This window comes from Procambarus clarkii, chromosome 35 (assembly GCF_040958095.1).
Source record: "Procambarus clarkii isolate CNS0578487 chromosome 35, FALCON_Pclarkii_2.0, whole genome shotgun sequence".
Classification (NCBI taxonomy): domain Eukaryota; kingdom Metazoa; phylum Arthropoda; class Malacostraca; order Decapoda; family Cambaridae; genus Procambarus; species Procambarus clarkii.
Window position 1 is genome coordinate 17,291,623 of NC_091184.1, and position 19,071 is coordinate 17,310,693.

General features: G+C 36.7%; 1 long non-coding RNA gene across 1 annotated transcript; it reads left to right on the forward strand.

Annotated features, from left to right (window-relative positions):
- Nucleotides 1-2,594: 2,594 nt before the first annotated feature.
- LOC138371248 (uncharacterized) lies at nt 2,595-16,278 on the forward strand. Its single transcript, XR_011230361.1, has 3 exons — nt 2,595-2,696; nt 10,903-11,009; nt 15,770-16,278. It is a non-coding gene; the product is annotated as an uncharacterized lncRNA (long non-coding RNA).
- The last annotated feature ends 2,793 nt before the right edge of the window (nt 16,279-19,071 follow it).

Sequence of the window (19,071 nt, forward strand, 5' to 3'; positions counted from 1 at the left end):
TTATCATCCTTAATTGCTCTCAACTCTTTAAGACATAACTGTAACATGCTTGTGTCTGAAGCTAGACACAAATACAATAACAACTTGAGGAACCTTATCATAAACAATAATCTCAACAAAAATCACATAGTTCTCAGAGGTGATTTCAATATTGACCTAGGGCTACAAAATAGCCCTCAAGTAGACTATTTCCTCAACAGCATGAATTCCTGTATGCTCATCCCCGCAATCACCAGGCCCACCCGAGTCACTCAAACATCTGCGACTACCCTGGATCACTGATGGACCAACATAACAGCTCCTCTTACATCAAGTATAATCACTGACAGAACAACTGACCACTATCCTACCTTCCTTGTAGCGAACATGGCCATAACACCACCAGGTAACAAGAAAATTACCTTTAGGCTACAATGTGAAGCGGCAATAGGCAATCTCACAAATGCTCTCCACAATGTAAACTGGGAATCTAAATTTATCAATACACAGGATAATAATTCGTTAACTAGCCTCTTTCCAAAATTTAAAGCCTTTACAATACTTATTGTCCTCTCCTCACCAAGCAAGTAACTGGCAAAAAGGTTAAATAATCCCTGGCTCACTAATGGCATACTTAAAGCAATCGACAAGAAACATGAATATGAAAAAAAACTTAGGATTGGCCTTGTTGGAAAAGAAGTAGTTAAGAGGTACTCATCAGTGCTTACCAGTATAATAAGAGCAAAGCGTTCCTATTACGAGAATAGATTCAAAGAAGCAAAAGGCAACATGAAAAGCGCATGGAGAGCCATCTCTACCATCCTAGGAGCTAAACAACATTTACATAATAAGATAAAAATCTCCAAGGATGGTTATACACCTGCAACAGATCTTGAAACAGCAACTGAATTTAATAGCTTCTTTTCATCGTTTGGTGCTCACCTTGCCCGAAAAATCCCAGAGACTCAGACATATGTTACCACATATCTTTCACGCAGCTATCCAAACTCTCTTCTCCTCTCTCCGGTCAGCCCTACAGATGTTGTGTCCATCATTCACTCGCTAAAAACCAAAGCTGGGAACATTAGTGAAATACCATCGATGGTACACAGGCGTGCCTCCCATGCCCTTGCACCATCCATAGCACTGCTGTTCAACAAATCCCTAGAGTGTCATACCTTCCCTGATATCCTTAAAAAAGCAAGAGTAACGCCAGTTCATAAAGGAGGTAACACGGCAGACATAAATAATTACAGACCCATATCGAATCTACCTATATTATCAAAAATATATTTTTTTTTTTTACAAACAGCTCTACTCCAATCTTGTAAAATTCAATATACTAAGTCCCTGTCAGTTTGGCTTCCGCTCCCAAAAGAGTACCAATGATGCAATTGTTAGTCTGCTTGACTTAATCTTCTCAACCCTTGACAAAAGTGAGTTTCCAATTGAACTCTTCATCGGCCTGAGAAAGGCCTTTGATACTGTTAACCATAACTACCTCTTACTTAAATTCCACCATTATGGAATCCGTGGCCTTGCCCTAAACTATATCCGATCCTATCTTAGTAACAGACACCAATATGAAGCCATCAATGATATAACTTCTCCCACTCTACCACTTACCGTAAAGGTGCCACAGAGCAGCATCCTAGGACCCTCCTGTTTCTTATATACATCAATGATCTCCCTAATGTCTCTAACATACTTAAACCTATATTGTTGGCTGATGATACTACTCATCTACTCTGACCCCAACCCACTCCTGTTAAATAATGTTGAAAACAATTAATTAAAAAAAGTCTACTTGTGGATGTCAACCAACAAATCTCACACAAAACATAGAAAAGACCTACTATATCTTATTTGGAAACAAATCAACAAATGCAATTCAGCTTCAGATAGATAATGTAAACATTAGCAATAAAAATGATGGAAAGTTTCTTAGCCTATACTTAGACAAGAGACTCAACTTCCGCACCCATATACAACACATAACTAAAAAGGTTTCTAAAACAGTTGGTATACTGTTTAAGATCAGATATTATGTACCCTACTCTGCTCTCCTCTCACTCTATTATGCACTTATCTATCCCTATCATTCTTATGGTGTTTGTGCTTGGGGTTCAACCTCTGCAAACTACCTCAAGCCCATCATCATCCAGTAAAAATCTGCTATCAGGACAATAACTAACTCTACCTTCAGACAACACACAGCTCCCTTGTTCAAATCCTTAAACATGCTAAACAAATTCACTCCATACATTCTCTTGTGTAAATTACGTCTATAAAGCCCTTTTTCTAAGTGCAAACCCTGTTCTGAAACTCTTCCTGGACAGATGTAATAGAACACATGGCCACCCCACCAGACATAAATATCTCTTTGATATCCCCAGAGTCAAACTTAATCTATGTAAACACTCTATGTAAATAAAGGGACCTAGTCTATGGAACTCACTCCTTTATAATGATTTGAAAAGCTGTCCAACTTCTGCCATATTCAAAAATAAAGCCAAAAAGTACCTGTAGTACTTTTTAAGTACGAGGGAGTAATGCGCAAAGCGTCCCTCACCTGTGACGTCACAGCGTCATCTGACGCCATATCAACACAGCGGCCATTTTGTCGTCAGTTCAGTCATGGCGAGGACAAACCCTTCATGCAAACTGCACCTACTATCAAGAAGAAGAAGATTTTGTGTTCCACCGATAGTATTATCGTAAGTAAACACTTATATTTTATATTTTATTATATTAATTGATTCTATTTTTCTGTAATAAAGGTCCAAGGGTACTGTGTTGGGAGGTGAGGGCTGTTACTGGTGTCTGTGGGGATGTGAGGACTTGTACCAACCACTATCACCACCAGTACCTTGTCTTGCACCCTGCTTAGTATTCCTATTGAGATATGAAATATTATTGCATTCATATAATTATTCATTCACAGTCATTACTATTTTTATGGGCTATGTTCTGTTACCCTAATGCTTTTTATTCCTGGGCATGTCCATTTACTCTCCAGCCCTTCACAAGCCACTGCTGCACCCCCTCCATGCCCATACTTACTGTGCTTATTCTTACAGCACTGCACTGCATTATGTGGTGCTCACTGCCTGGACACCTTGGCAATGTAGAGACAGATATTCTGCAATACCGTGATATTAGCAGTAGAGTGATAAGCTGACACACGGGAGGTACAATTAATGGAAAGAAGTTGAGTATCAACTCTTGTAATTTATATTGCTTCCAGTGAGTTTTTAGTTTTCTTATAATCACTATGTTATCTATCCTCTACAACCTATTTATCTGCTTGATACATGCATTATAGGGTTCTGGTAGTTGTTCTACTCACCAAGCCCTTCCAAGGCCAGGCTTGACATGTGAGAGCTTGGTCCAACAGGCTGTTGCTTGGACAGGCCCCTCAGGCCCACATATCCACCACAGCCTTGTTTGTCCAGCACTTCTTGAAGATGTTCAGGTTTTCTCTTGAAGATGTCGACGGTTGTTCCAGCAATAGTGTATTTCTTTTATTGCTGAAAACATGTTTTCAGCCATAAAAAAAAATAATCCTGAATCCAGAAAAAAATCCCTTTTGTATCATCTGGAAATTTTCAAATATTGCTGATCAAACCTGAGTCTAAATTATTTGTATATATTATGAATTACAGAGGTCCCAGGACAGAGTTTTGAGGAACTCCACTTACATTTTCCCACTCTGATTTAACCCCATTTATACAAACTCATTCTTATCTTTTAGCTAATCATTTATTGTACACACCATACTCAGCCTGTGTAGGGTAGTTTATTGTGCATCCTAGTATTGTGTATGTGTAGTATATATATTTGTGTAGTATATTTAATGCCTCTAACCTCTCCTCATAGTTCTTGTCCTTCAATTCTGGGAGCCACTTAGTAGCATGTCTTTGCATCTTTTCCAGTTTATGTGCTTCTTAAGATATGGGCACCATACAACCGCTGCATATTCCAGCTTTAGTCTTACAAAAGTCGTGAACAATTTCTTGAGTATTTCGCCATCCATGCATTTAAAAGCTCTGAATATTATCCTTTACCTGCAATTGGTTGTTGCTGTATTTATAGAATATGATTTGTTCTGCTTTACATTTGTTTATTCTTTTTTTCAAAAATTCTTTCTGCCTCTCTCCTCACTGCCGTGTAGTTGTTTCTCTTTGTATTACTGGTATGTTTGGGGGTTTGGCCTCTTCGTATATTGATTCCATTTTTGTGTCTTTTGGTCTCTGGCCGTCTTGAAATTTCAGTTGAACAAATCCTGTTTCCTAGTTCTGCATCTTTGTTTTGGTATAAATGTTTTTGTTCCTTTATCATATATTTCACAAAATTGATATACTGTGCATTAATTCATCTCAATTACTTCCTTTCCTAACAGCAAGCCTTTCCAGTAAAATTCTTTGAATTCTTTTCTGACTTCCAGCCTAATGTTTGTTTTATCCTAGTGTGTATGATGCCTAGCGTGTGTCTGGTGCCTGTTGTGTTAAACCGAAGATAAATGCATAAGTATAGGTCAGTAATTTCTCCAGCTTTGAAAGGGGCTTTCATTATGCAGCAGTATTCCACTCTAGAGAGCACTAGCGTCTTGAAAACTATCATCGGTATAGCATCTCTAGTGTGAAAAGTTCTTGTTATCTATCCTGTCATTTTTCTTGCAGTTGTGACGGCTACTTTATTGTGTTCTTTAAATGTAAGGCCTTCTGACATCAGTACACCCAAATCCTTTACGTTGCTTTTCCGTTCAATGTTATGATTTGACTGAGTTTTGTAAGTGGTTTCCGTTTTTATATTTTCATTTTTTCCGTAGCGCATGAGCTGAAACTTATGTTCGTTAATCACCATGTTATTTTCTGTAGCCCATAGAAAGACCTGATTTACATCTGACTGGAGGTTTGCCGTGTCCTCTATGTTGCCTACTCTCGTGAAGATTCTAGTGACATCTGCAAAGGATGATCAAGTACTATAGGTTGTGTCCTTGTCTATGTCCGATATGAGGATGAGAAAAAGTACTGGAGCAAGCACAGTACCCTTGGGGACTGAGCTCTTTACGGTTGATGGTCCAGATTTTATTTTGTTGACTACTACACATTGGGTTCTATTAGTCAGGAAGTTGTATATCCATCTGCCTATTTTTCTGGTAATTCCTTTTGAACGCATTTTCTGTGCAATAACACAATGGTCACATTTGTCAAAGGCTTTTGCGAAATCTGTGTAAATTACATCAGCGTTTTGTTTGTCTTCCATGGCATCTAGTGCCATGTCAGAGTGGTCCAGCAACTGTGATAGGCAAGAGCGCCCTGTTCTGAAACCATGTTGTCTGGGGTTATGGAGATGCTGTGATTCCATGTATTTGGTGATCTTACTTCTTAGCATTCTCTCAAAGATTTTTATGATGTGCGATGTTAGTGCTATCGGTCTGTAGTTTTTTGCCTCTGCCTTATTTCCTCCTTTATGGGGCGGTGCTATCTCTGCTGTTTTTAGTATGTCAGGGATAATGCCAGTATCTTGGCTTTGTCTCCAAAGAATGTGAAGGGCCTGCGATAACGTTTTTTTACAGTTCTAGATGAATATAGAGTTCCAAGAGTCAGGGCCTGGTGCAGAGTGCATAGGCATACTGTCTATGGCTTCTTCAAAATCCAGTGGGGATAGGATCACATCTGATTTATGATTTGATGTTGGTATCATATCCATGAAAAATTCATTTGGGTTATCAATCTTCAGTGTGTTCAGTGGCTCGCTGAAAACAGTCGTACTGATTGTGTGGTAAGGCGTACTGATTCTTGTGTGGTATTGTGGCAAGTGCAATAATATGTATTGTTTCATTGCAGATAAGAGATTCCAGATCGTTCCAGATTTCCGAAGTACTGAAATGCACACCATACAAGCTTGGTGGATCTAGGTGCAAGGTAAAATAATTTACATTTACTTGAATATATTTTTAGCTAATTATCAGTATATATATAATATATTTATATGCATATATATATATATATATGTCATATATATGCATATATATGCATATATATATATATATATATATATATGTCATATAATGCTTTGAAACTTTTGACGGTTTTGGCCTCCACCACCTTCTCACCTAACTTGTTCCAACCGTTTACCATTCTGTTTGCAAAAGTGAATTATCTTACATTTCTTCGGCATCTTTGTTTAGTTCGTTTAAATCTATAACCTCTTGTTCTTGAAATTCCAGGTCTCGGGAAATCTTCCCTATCAAGTTTATCAATTCCTGTTACTGTTTTGTACGTAGTGATCATATCTCCTCTTTTCCTTCTGTCTTCTAGTTTGGAATATTTAATGCCTCTAATGTCTCCTCATAAATCCAGCCCTTCAGTTTTGGTATGAATGTTTGTGTGCCTTCATCGTATATTTTGCAAAATATGGAATACATCTCATTTACTTTACTTTAAGAATATGGTTCGATCAATTAAAAACCCTCTTGTTCAAATTGCAAAGAGACTGAAAGAGATGCAGCATGCTCAATGGATTATATATTAGTGATTATTATTAGGATTATATATTAGTGAATCATATTAGTGATTCAATTATTATGGTCATAAAACAATAAACAAATAGTTTTGGTGTTATTACACTCTATTCACAGGTTATATATAAGTATCTGCATGTTTTGTTCACCATTACAAACCACTAAGTTGGTTTGATTTTTGTTGAGATTGTTATTTATGATAAGATTCCTTACGTTATCTGAGAATGAAGCTATGTTGGTATTGGGAAATCTATAGATGGCACTTATAGTCAAGGAGGATTTAAGGGATTTACTGGAGAACTTGGCAAAGGTATATTCACAATAGTCGTCTCTATTACTAATGACACTATTGCAGATGAAGGTATCTTTGTAAGATATTGCTATGCCACCTCCTTTTTTTATTAGGCCTGCAGTTATGAATGGCTTTATTATCAGCCAAGTTGTAGCATACAACATAGCATATATATATATATATATATATATATATATATATATATATATATATATATATATATATATATATATATATATGAATGAAAACTCACACCCCAGAAGTGACTCGAACCCCCCCCCCACTCGTGGGGGGGTGTGAGTTTTCATTCGCATATAGTCCTGGGGACCATTCAGGCTTGTTTGCATATATATATATATATATAATATGTCGTACCTAGTAGCCAGAACGCACTTCTCAGCCTACTATGCATATCCCGATTTGCCTAATAAGCCAAGTTTTCATAAATTAATTGTTTTTCGACTACCTAACCTAACCTAACTTAACTTTTTTGGCTACCTAACCTAACCTAATCTATAAAGATAGGTTAGGTTAGGTTAGGTAGGGTTGGTTACGTTCGGTCATATATCTACGTTAATTTTAACTCCAATAAAAAAAATTGACCTCATACATAATGAAATGGGTAGCTTTATCATTTCATAAGAAAAAAATTAGAGAAAATATATTAATTAAGGAAAACTTGGCTTATTAGGCAAATCGGGCCTTGCATAGTAGGCTGAGAAGTGCGTTCTGGCTACTAGGTACGACATATTATACAGGCATACCTCAGAATGCGAGTTTAATCCGTTCCTGGAGACGCCTCGCCTTCCGAAAACTCGCATTCCGAAGTTAATTTCCCCATAAGAAATAAAGGGAAATGAATTAATCCGTTCCTGACTACCCCAAAAACCCCACATCAAACTAAATTTTTATACCTAATTTACCTAATTCATCTAAATAAACCTACAAAAGTATGTTCCAGTTATTACTTACCTTACTGTCGAGTGCTGTAGGCGTATGGAAGATGGTGAGGAGGGGGGAGGAGGAGAGGAGTTAGTGTTTGGAAGGGAAGTCCCCTTCCATAATCACATCAGGCAGTGAGGACCTTTCTGGTGTGCTCTCCCTGGGACGTTTAACCTGAGTGCCACTAGGTCCTGGTTGAGGTTCACTGCTCGATTTCTTCACCAAATATTTGTCCATGAAAGCTTGCTTTTCCCTTCTTCGCAAGCTGTCTCTGTAGTAAGGCATCACATTGTCATTGAAAAGATTAAGACAACGGCCTACTACAGTTTTGTCTGGGTGAGTGTGTTCAATAGTTGTTTGAATCTCTTCCCACATCTGACACACCTTCTTAATTACTGCAGAAGGGACATTCGCTGGTGCTGTTGCCACCACCTCCTCCTCCACTGCAGAATCATTCGCTGCTGTGTTGGCTTGCTGTTCCTGTTGAAGGGCTAGGAGTTCTTCGGTGGTCAGTTCTTCGTTGTGTTCTTCCACCAACTCCTCCACATCATCACCATCCAATTCCAAGCCCATTTTCTGGCCTAGACTAACAATTTCCTCAACAATAGGCGCATCATTTATAGGCTCAAACCCCTCAAAGTCTAGTTCTCTCACACCTTCAGGCCACAATTTTCTCCAGCCAGAGATCAGGGTTCTTTGAGTCACTTCTTGCCAGGCTTTGTCAACGAGTTTTAAAGCACTAAAAATGTTAAAATGCTCTCTCCAGAACTCTTTGAGGGTGAGGTTTGTGGCTTCAGTCACTTCAAAACATTTCCGGAAAAGTGCCCTTTCATACAGTTTCTTAAAATTCGCTATGATTTTCTGGTCCATAGGCTGAATTAGAGGAGTGGTGTTAGGAGGAAGGAATTTAACTGTGAGGAATTTATTGTATTGAGGCATCAAATCATCTTCCAAGCCTGGAGGATGAGCAGGAGCATTGTCAAGGAGAAGCACGGCTCTGAGTGGCAATTGTTTCTCCTGCAGATATTTTTCTATGGCAGGGCACAGCACTTCATTCACCCACTCCGAAAAAATAAGCCTAGTCACCCATGCTTTTTTATTAGACTTCCACATCACAGACAAACGGGTTTTCTGCACATTATACTGTTTGAAAACCCTTGGATTTTCAGAATGATACACTAGCAAGGGTTTAATTTTTAAATCGCCACTCGCATTTGAACACAGCACAAGCGTAAACCTATCTTTCATAGGCTTGTGTCCAGGCAAGGATTTTTCCTCCTTGGTAATGTATGTCCTCTTAGGCATTCTTTTCCAAAACAGTCCCGTTTCGTCACAATTAAACACTTGTTGCGGTAGGTTTCCCTCAGCCTCTGCAAACTCTTTAAATTCGTCAATAAATCGTCCAGCGGCTGGTTTGTCTGAGCTGGCTGCCTCCCCATGCCTTGTAACACTATGGATACCACTTCTCTTTCTAAATTTTTCAAACCAGCCCCTGCTTGCCTTAAACTCTTTCTTATCTGCATCACTCGTTGCAGGGGTCTTCTTTAGAAGGTCTTCGTGCAACACCCTGGCTTTCTCAGAAATAATGGCCTCCGAAACACTATCACCCCTCAACTCCTTGTCGTGTATCCAAATTAATAACAACTTTTCCACTTCTTCAAGTATTTGTGGTCTTTGTGTCGTTAATGTTCTTACTCCTTTTGCCACATTAGCACTCATAATCTTATTTTTCTTCTTAAGTATAGTGCATATTGTTGATGTCGCTTTGTTGTACTGCCTACAAAGATCAACAACACGTGTACCGTTCTCATGCTTTCGAATGATCTCTTGTTTCTCCTCTATTGTCATCCTCACATGAGCTTTCTGGCCTTTATCCTTACCACTGGCTTTCTTGGGACTCATGGTGAGATATATAATAACAAATTGTATAGACAAATCACCAAAAATCCAACAAAACACTGAAAATTCACGACAAGAATTGATGTGGGGGTAGTCACTGCGCGCGAGACAATGGTGAACTGAGGGGCAGCGGGGCAGAGGGGCGACGATCGCCGAACGACCACGCGCTAGGTCGGCTGTACGCGTATCAACAAACTCGCGTTCAAACTCGACTCCCGAAGTAACCATCGCCTTCCGAGACAAATTTTTGGAGTAAATACACCTCGCCTTCCGAAAATCTCGCATACAGGGACAATCGCATTCCGAGGTACCACTGTATATATATATATATATATATATATATATATATATATATATATATATATATATATATATATAATAATTTTTGTTTGTTGTTGCTTTTAGGTGATGCTTTTAACCAGTGTACGTGGGTCTGATTGTGCAACCACGGTTCGAAGAATAATGAAGATATGAACAAACGGCCTGTGGTCACTATACAGTCTGGAAGGGCAAAAGAAGAAATTGGCATTTCTACAAAAACAAGAACTATATAATGTTATTTTAAGTAAGTAACCAAAAAATTAAATAATTTTTTTAAAGTTTAAAATTCACTTAAAAATTTAAATTTTAAATTAAAAAATTTTAACCAAAAAACTTAATATTTTTCATATTTGGAACCATTCCATAATATTTTCCCAAGCATAAATGATTATATTTCTATCACTTGCTCTTAAGATTGTTTCATTTAATAGAGGTTGGGCATAATTGTTCTCTGCTGCTAATAGAACTGACTGACTTAGCTATAGGAAAATGTAAACTTAATTGGTTTATCCATTACAGTATTGTGCAGTTTATTTCATGATCCTGTGCTTAATACTTGCATAAATAGTAGATTACAAAATGCATTTTTATATCATTAGTATTGAATAATAATAATGCAAATAATTGACTTATAAATGATGTACAATTAATTGGTAGGTGATATTATATTATTAATATTTTTTCATTCTTGCAAAGCCTTAACAAAGCCATTAACATGTTAATATAAACTTGATCACCTTCCACTTATTTTCTCATGTGCTACCTACATGTACAAAACCTTATTCCTAAATGCATATTTTGTTCTGAAACTTGTCCTTTATATGTTGTGTATCACCATCTCTGGAGAGTTTTATCTGATTGATGTATAAATTACTTTTAATTTTACAGAATATTATTGTTATACTGAATTTATTATTATATAAATAACTTAATTTTACAGAATCATCTATCAACGCACATCCACAAGTTGAGGAGGAGGATGTGACCTTCCAGATGTCTGAAGTACTGAAACATGCACCAAACAGGCCTGGTGGATCTAGGTACAAGGTAAAATAATTTTAATTTTTTTTTTTTTTTTTACTAATTGTCCGATATATATATATATATATGTCGTACCTAGTAGCCAGAACGCACTTCTCAGCCTACTATGCAAGGCCCGATTTGCCTAATAAGCCAAGTTTTCATGAATTAATTGTTTTTCGACTACCTAACCTACCTAACCTAACCTAACCTAACTTTTTCGGCTACCTAACCTAACCTAACCTATAAAGACAGGTTAGGTTATGTTAGGTAGGGTTGGTTAGGTTCGGTCATATATCTACGTTAATTTTAACTCCAATAAAAAAAAATTGACCTCATACATAATGAAATGGGTAGCTTTATCATTTCATAAGAAAAAAAATTGAGAAAATATATTAATTCATGAAAACTTGGCTTATTAGGCAAATCTGGCCTTGCATAATAGGCTGAGAAGTGTGTTCTGGCTATTAGGTACGACATATATATATATATATATATATATATATATATATATATATATATATTTATATATATATATATATATATATATATATATATATATATATGTATGTCGTACCTAGTAGCCAGAACGCACTTCTCAGCCTACTATGCAAGGCCCGATTTGCCTAATAAGCCAAGTTTTACTGAATTAATATATTTTCTCAAATTTTTTTCTCATGAAACGATAAAGCTACCCATTTCATTATGTATGAGGTCAATTTTTTTTTATTGGAGTTAAAATTAACGTAGATATATGACCGAACCTAACCAACCCTACCTAACCTAACCTATCTTTATAGGTTAGGTTAGGTTAGGTAGCCGAAAATGTTAGGTTAGGTTTGGTAGGTTAGGTAGTCGAAAAACAATTAATTCAGGAAAACTTGTGTTATTAGGCAAATCGGGCCTTGCATAGTAGGCTGAGAAGTGCATTCTGGCTACTAGGTACGACATATATATATATATATATATATATATATATATATATATATATATATATATATATAATATGTGTGTGTGTGTGTGTCGTACCTAGTAGCCAGAACGCACATCTCAGCCTACTATACAAGGCCCGATTTGCCTAATAAGCCAAGTTTTCATGAATTAATGTTTTTTCGACTACCTAACCTAACATTTTCAGCTACCTAACCTAACCTATAAAGATAGTTTAGGTAGGGTTGGTTAGGTTCAGTCATATATCTATATTAATTTTAACTCCAATAAAAAAAGAATTGACCTCATACATAATGAAATGGATAGCTTTATCATTTCATAAGAAAAAAATAGAGAAAATATATTAATTAATGAAAACTTGGCTTATTAGGCAAATCGGGCCTTGCATAGTAGGCTGAAAAGTGCATTCTGGCTACTAGGTACGACATATATATATATATATATATATATATATATATATATATATATATATATATATATATATATATATATATATATATTTATATATATAATATATATATATATATTTATATATATATATAATATATATATATTATATATATATATATATATATATTATATATATATATATATATATATATATATATATATATATATATATATATATATATATATATATATATATATATATATAGTGTGTGTGTAAATACCTAAGTGTAGTTACAGGATGAGACCGTCTTCCCAGCACTCTTTGTCATATAACGCTTTGAAACTACTGACAGTCTTGGCCTCCACCACCTTCTCACCTAACTTGTTCCAACCGTCTACCACGCTATTTGCGAAAGTGAATTTTCTTATATTTCTTTAGCATCTGTGTTAAGCTAGTTTCAATCTATGACCTCCTGTTCTTGAAGTTCCAGGTCTCAGGAAATCTTCGCTGTCGATTTTATCAATTCCTGATACTATTTTGTATGTAGTGATCATATCACCTCTTTCTTCTGTCTTTTAGTTTTGGCATATTTAATGCCTCTAACCTCTCCTCGTAGCTCTTGCCCTTCAGTTCTGGGAGCCACTTAGTAGCATGTCTTTGCACCTTTTCCAGTTTGTTGATGTGCTTCTTAAGATATGGGCCAACTTCTGTTGTTGGGCACCACACAACAGCTGCATATTCTAGCTTTGGCGTAACAAAAGTCATGAACAATTTCTTTAGTATATCACCATCCATGTATTTAAACGCAATTCTAAAGTTAGAAAGCGTAGCATAGGCTCCTCGCACAATATTCTTTATGTGGTTCTCAGGTGATAGTTTTCTATCTAGAACCACCCCTAGATCTCTTTCTTTATCAGAATTCTTTAAAGATTTCTCACATAATGTATAGGTTGTGTGGGGTCTATGTTCTCCTGTTCCACATTCCATAACATGGCATTTATTAACATTAAATTCCATTTGCCAAGTGGTGCTCCATATACTTATTTTATCCAGGTTTTCTTGAAGGGCATGACAATCATCTAAATTTCTTATCCTTCCTATTATCTTAGCATCATCAGCAAACATGTTCATGTAATTCTGTATACCAACTGGTAGATCATTTATGTAGACAATAAACATCACTGGTGCAAGAACTGAACCCTGTGGTACTCCACTTGTGACATTTCTCCAGTCCGATACATTGCCTCTGATTACTGCCCTCATTTTTCTATCAGAAAATTTTTCATCCATGTTAGAAGCTTACCTGTCACCCCTCCAATATTTTCCAGTTTCCAGAACAACCTCTCTATATGGAACTCTGTCGAATGCCTTTTTTAGGTCCAGATAGATGCAGTCAACCCAACCATCTCTTTCCTGTAATATATCTGTTGCTCGATCATAGAAACTGAGTAAATTCGATACACAGGATCTTCCAAATCGAAAACCATACTGTCTGTCTGAAATTATATCATTTCTCTCCAGGTGTTCTACCCATTTAGTTTTAATTATTTTTTCCAATATTCCAATTCCAATTTTTTCCAATAATGTGTGTGTGTGTATGTATATGTGTGTTGTTGAATATGACCGAAAGTCATAGTCTTTCTGCCCCTCTCCTTACTGCTATTGTTGTTTCTCGCATCTTTGTATTGCTTGTATGTTTGGGCAATTTTTCCCTTTTTCCTAGTTCTGCATCTCTGCTTTAGTATAAATTTTGTTGTGCCATTATCATATATTTCACAAAACTTGACATACATCTCATTTACTTCATGTCCTAACAGCAAGTGTTTGTCAAATTCCTTAAGGAAATATCTGAGTTCCCCATAATGACCTCTCCACAAGTCAGGTTTTTCAACTGCTTCAAGCTCATTTTCTTCCAGATTATAATGCATTGCATACTTTATTCCCAAAAAGACATGGTCACTTTTACCCAAGTGACAATGTCACTTGGGTAAAAGGAGGGAGGTACTGAAAGGAGGAAAAGGGAGGTACCAAAGGAGGGAGGTACTGAATGATAAATATATCTTTCTCTTTCCTGGTAAATATAATATCCAGCATGGAGGGAACATCCCCTTCCCTCATCCTCGTAGCTTGTTTAACATGTAGAAACATGAATGTTTACAAGGTGAGGTTTACGAAATTATATATATATATATATATATATATATATATATATATATATATATATATATATATATATATATATATATATATATATATATATATATATATACATATATATATATATATATATATATATATATGTCGTACCTAATAGCCAGAACGCACTTCTCAGCCTACTATTCAAGGCCTGATTTGCCTAATAAGCCAAGTTTTCATGAATTAATGTTTTTTCGTCTACCTAACCTACCTAACCTAACCTAACCTAGCTTTTTTTGGCTACCTAACCTAACCTTACCTATAAATATAGGTTAGGTTAGGTTAGGTAGGGTTGGTTAGGTTCGGTCATATATCTACGTTAATTTTAACTCCAATAAAAAAAAATTGACCTCATACATAGAGAAAAGGGTTGGTTTATCATTTCATAAGAAAAAAATTATAGTAAATATATTAATTCAGGAAAACTTGGCTTATTAGGCAAATCAGGCCTTGAATAGTAGGCTGAGAAGTGAGTTCTGGCTACTAGGTACGACATATATATATATATATATATATATATATATATATATATATGTCGTACCTAGTAGCCAGAACGCACTTCTCAGCCTACTATGCAAGGCCCGATTTGCCTAATAAGCCAAGTTTTCCTGAAATAATATATTTTCTCTAATTTTTTTCTCATGAAATGATAAAGCTACCCATTTCATTATGTATGAGGTTAATTTTTTTTATTGGAGTTAAAATTAACGTAGATATATGACCAAACCTAACCAACCCTACCTAACCTAACCTAACCTATCTTTATAGGTTAGGTTCGGTTAGGTAGCCGAAAAAGTTAGGTTAGGTTAGGTTAGGTAGTCGAAAAAACATTAATTCATTAAAACTTGGCTTATTAGGCAAATCGGGCCTTGCATAGTATGCTGAGAAGCGCGTTCTGGCTACTAGGTACGACATATATATATATATATATATATATATATATATATTTTTTTTTTTCAATAGGGAAGGGAGTACCACCTCTGGCTGGAAGAAGGGGGACCCATAGCCTCGGAGGAAACCACACATAACGCATTGGAGGGAATGTAGGTCCCCTCCAATACAGTTTCTGTGTGCTTTTCTCCTACCACCCCCTTCCCTTTTTTTTTTTTCCTTTATTGTGTATATATATATCTTTATTGTGTATATATATATATATAATATATATATATATATATAATATATAAAGTTTGTGTGTGTGTAATTTATATAAATAAATAATTAAATATTAATTTTGTTAATATCTTTTCAGGGAAAGCTTGCAAGTACAATTCGTATACAAGAGGGGCAACAAGAGCCAGAGGATGTCTACTAAGAAAATATATAAGTCTTTATCCTCACACTCTTGATATATGGTCTTCTCTGGTCTCTTTATTTTCTCTCCTCACAAATGTCCCTTTTTTTTTTATTTCTTTTACGTTTCTCTCCTGTTTTTCTTAACTTTTAATCTCTCCTTTCCTCCTCTCTTCTAACACCTCTCGTTTCCTGTCTCTTCTAGCTTCTCTCTTCCTTTACTTTTTATATTTGTGGTATTCATTTATGTCATTTTTATCTTGTATATTTTTCTTGTATCTTTTTCTTATCTTGTGTTTCTCTTCCCCTTCTCTTCAATGATTTCTCATTTCTCTCCTCTCTCTGTTGTTTCTGTTCTGTCTTCTCTCTCCTTGCCTTAATTTTGTTCTGTCTCCTCTTTTGTTGTGTGTGTGTCTTTCTGTCTCTGTCTCTCTCTCTCTCTCTCTCTCTCTCTCTCTCTCTCTCTCTCTCTCTTTCTTTCTCTTTCTTTCTCTTTCTTGCTCTCTCTCTCTGGCTCTCTTGCTCTCTCTCTCTGGCTCTCTCTCTCTCGCTCTCTCTCTCGCTCTCTCTCTCTGGCTCTCTTGCTCTGGCTCTCTTGCTCTCTCTCTCTCTGGCTCTCTCTCTCTCTCTCTTGCTCTCTCTCTGGCTCTCTTGCTCTCTCTGGCTCTCTTGCTCTCTCTCTCTCTCTGGCTCTCTTGCTCTCTCTCTGGCTCTCTTGCTCTCTCTCTGGCTCTCTTGCTCTCTCTCTGGCTCTCTTGCTCTCTCTCTCTCTCTGGCTCTCTTGCTCTCTCTCTCTCTCTGGCTCTCTCTCTGGCTCTGGCTCTCTCTCTCTCTGGCTCTCTCTTTCTCTCTGGCTCTCTCTCTCTCTGGCTCTGGCTCTCTCTCTCTCTGGCTCTGGCCCTCTCTCTCTCTCTCTCTCTCTCTCTCTCTCTCTCTCTCTCTCTCTCTCTCTCCCTCTCTTTCTCTCTTTCTCTGGCTCTCTCGCTCTCTCTGGCTCTCGCTCTCTCTGGCTCTCGCTCTCTCTGGCTCTCTCTCTCTCTGGCTCTCTCTCTGGCTCTCTCTCTCTGGCTCTCTCTCTCTCTCTAGCTCTGACTCTCTCTCTAGCTCTGACTCACTCTCTGGCTCTGGCTCTCTCTCTCTCTCTCTGGCTCTCTCTCTCTCTCTCTGGCTCTGGCTCTCTCTCTCTCTCTGGCTCTGGCTCTCTCTCTGGCTCTGGCTCTCTCTCTCTCTCTGGCTCTCTCTCTCTCTCTGGCTCTCTCTCTGGCTCTCTCTCTCTCTCTGGCTCTCTCTTTCTCTCTGGCTCTCTCTTTCTCTCTGGCTCTCTCTGGCTCTCTCTCTCTCTCTCTGGCTCTGGCCCTCTCTCTCCCCCTCTCTTTCTCTCTTTCTCTGGCTCTCTCGCTCTCTCTCGCTCTCTCTGGCTCTCGCTCTCTGGCTCTCTCTCTCTGGCTCTCTCTCTCTCTGGCTCTCTCTCTGGCTCTGGCTCTCTCTCTCTGGCTCTGACTCTCTCTCTAGCTCTGACTCACTCTCTCTCTGGCTCTGACTCTCTCTCTAGCTCTGACTCACTCTCTCTCTGGCTCTGGCTCTCTCTCTGGCTCTGGCTCTCTCTCTCTCTCTCTGGCTCTCTCTTTCTCTGGCTCTCTCTCTCTCTCTCTGGCTCTGGCTCTCTCTCTCTCTCTCTCTCTCTCTCTCTGGCTCTGACTCTCTCTCTCTCTGGCTCTGGCTCACGCTCTCTCTCTGGCTCTCGCTCTCTCTCTCTGGCTCTCATATTTCATTTGATTTAAAAATGTCTGAGATTTTTACTTAATCTAAGTTATATTGCATGGTGCTAATATGAATATTATACATGACTTTTTTCTTTTCTTTCTCTCTCTCTTTCTCCCTTTCTTTCTTTCTCTTTCTTTCCCTCTCTCTCTCTTTTTCTTTCTCTTTCTACATGAATATTATACTTGACTGTTTACATTCACTTGTAGATTTTTATTTTTAGTTAATTAGTCCTAAACTTTTGATTAATAGATTTTTATTATTAGTCATAGAAAAACTATAGTGTTATATGTATACTCGGAAAATTTTACTTGTTTTAGTTTTAAGTAACAATAACTGCTTGTAACGTCAGACTGATCTCAGCATGACATGAATCACAGGCTGCTTGATCACAAAATCTATTGTGTTCACATACTGCATATATAGATTTTTATAGATTTTTAAATTTTTACTTTTATATTCTGTTATAGATATAGTCTATATATTTCGAGCTATTACATATATTTTGTTGTATTACTCATTCTTAATTAAATATAATATTTTAATTCTCTTTTTGTACCCTATTTATTTGTAATTTACACATACATATATAGGATGTCCATTTCTTTCTCAGATATGTCTTCTTTCTTTCTCTCCCTTTCTATTTCAGATATGAATTAAAAAATTATTATACCCTAATTTACCCTAAACGTTTTAATGTAGGTAATTAAAAGATTATAAAAAAGTTTTTAGAAGTGTTAATTATTTACGTTCTAAGGTTGTATATAAAAGTTCTCAAAAAACCTTTTCTAAACGTAATTATAAACGTGCTGAAAACAATGAAATGTCGTTTTTAGGATGTTTTAAAAACATGAAAATGTTTGCTGGGTATAATTACTCTAGTTCATTTTTTACATTCCTAGTTCCCATTAAGTTTTTTTTATTTAAATTACCATTAAGTTTATATTACTTTAGAATTTTTATTCTACTTTTTTCTTTGTTTTCTATTTTGTAATTTGCCATTCTTGCCTTGTTTTCCTGCAAACAGCCTTTTTATGCGGACAAGTATAGACCCAGAACTAAACCTCTTATCCACTATCTATGACAATCATCACTTTAATGATCTAAATTGCAGATATTTTACAGCACATGATGTAAACAATGTATTAACACATAATCACAATATCTCTGTAATCAACTTGAACGTTAGATCCCTAGGTAAACACTTCGATGATGTTAGTGCCTTGATTGAAACTATTGACAACAAATTCTCTTTTATTATACTTACTGAAACGTGGTTGAAAGAGGATACTACTCAACTCTTTAACATGCCTAACTACTCGGCAATTCACAACTGTCGTCAACTTCAGAGAGGTGGTGGTACTGCTCTTTACTACCACCAAGAACTAACATGCTTAAAAGTAATTAGAACTAGAGACTGATGTGGGGAGTATATCTTCGCCAGCTTCAGAGTCAAGGGTGCCGAGTCTGTCCTGTATGTGAGTGCAGTCTATAGAATTC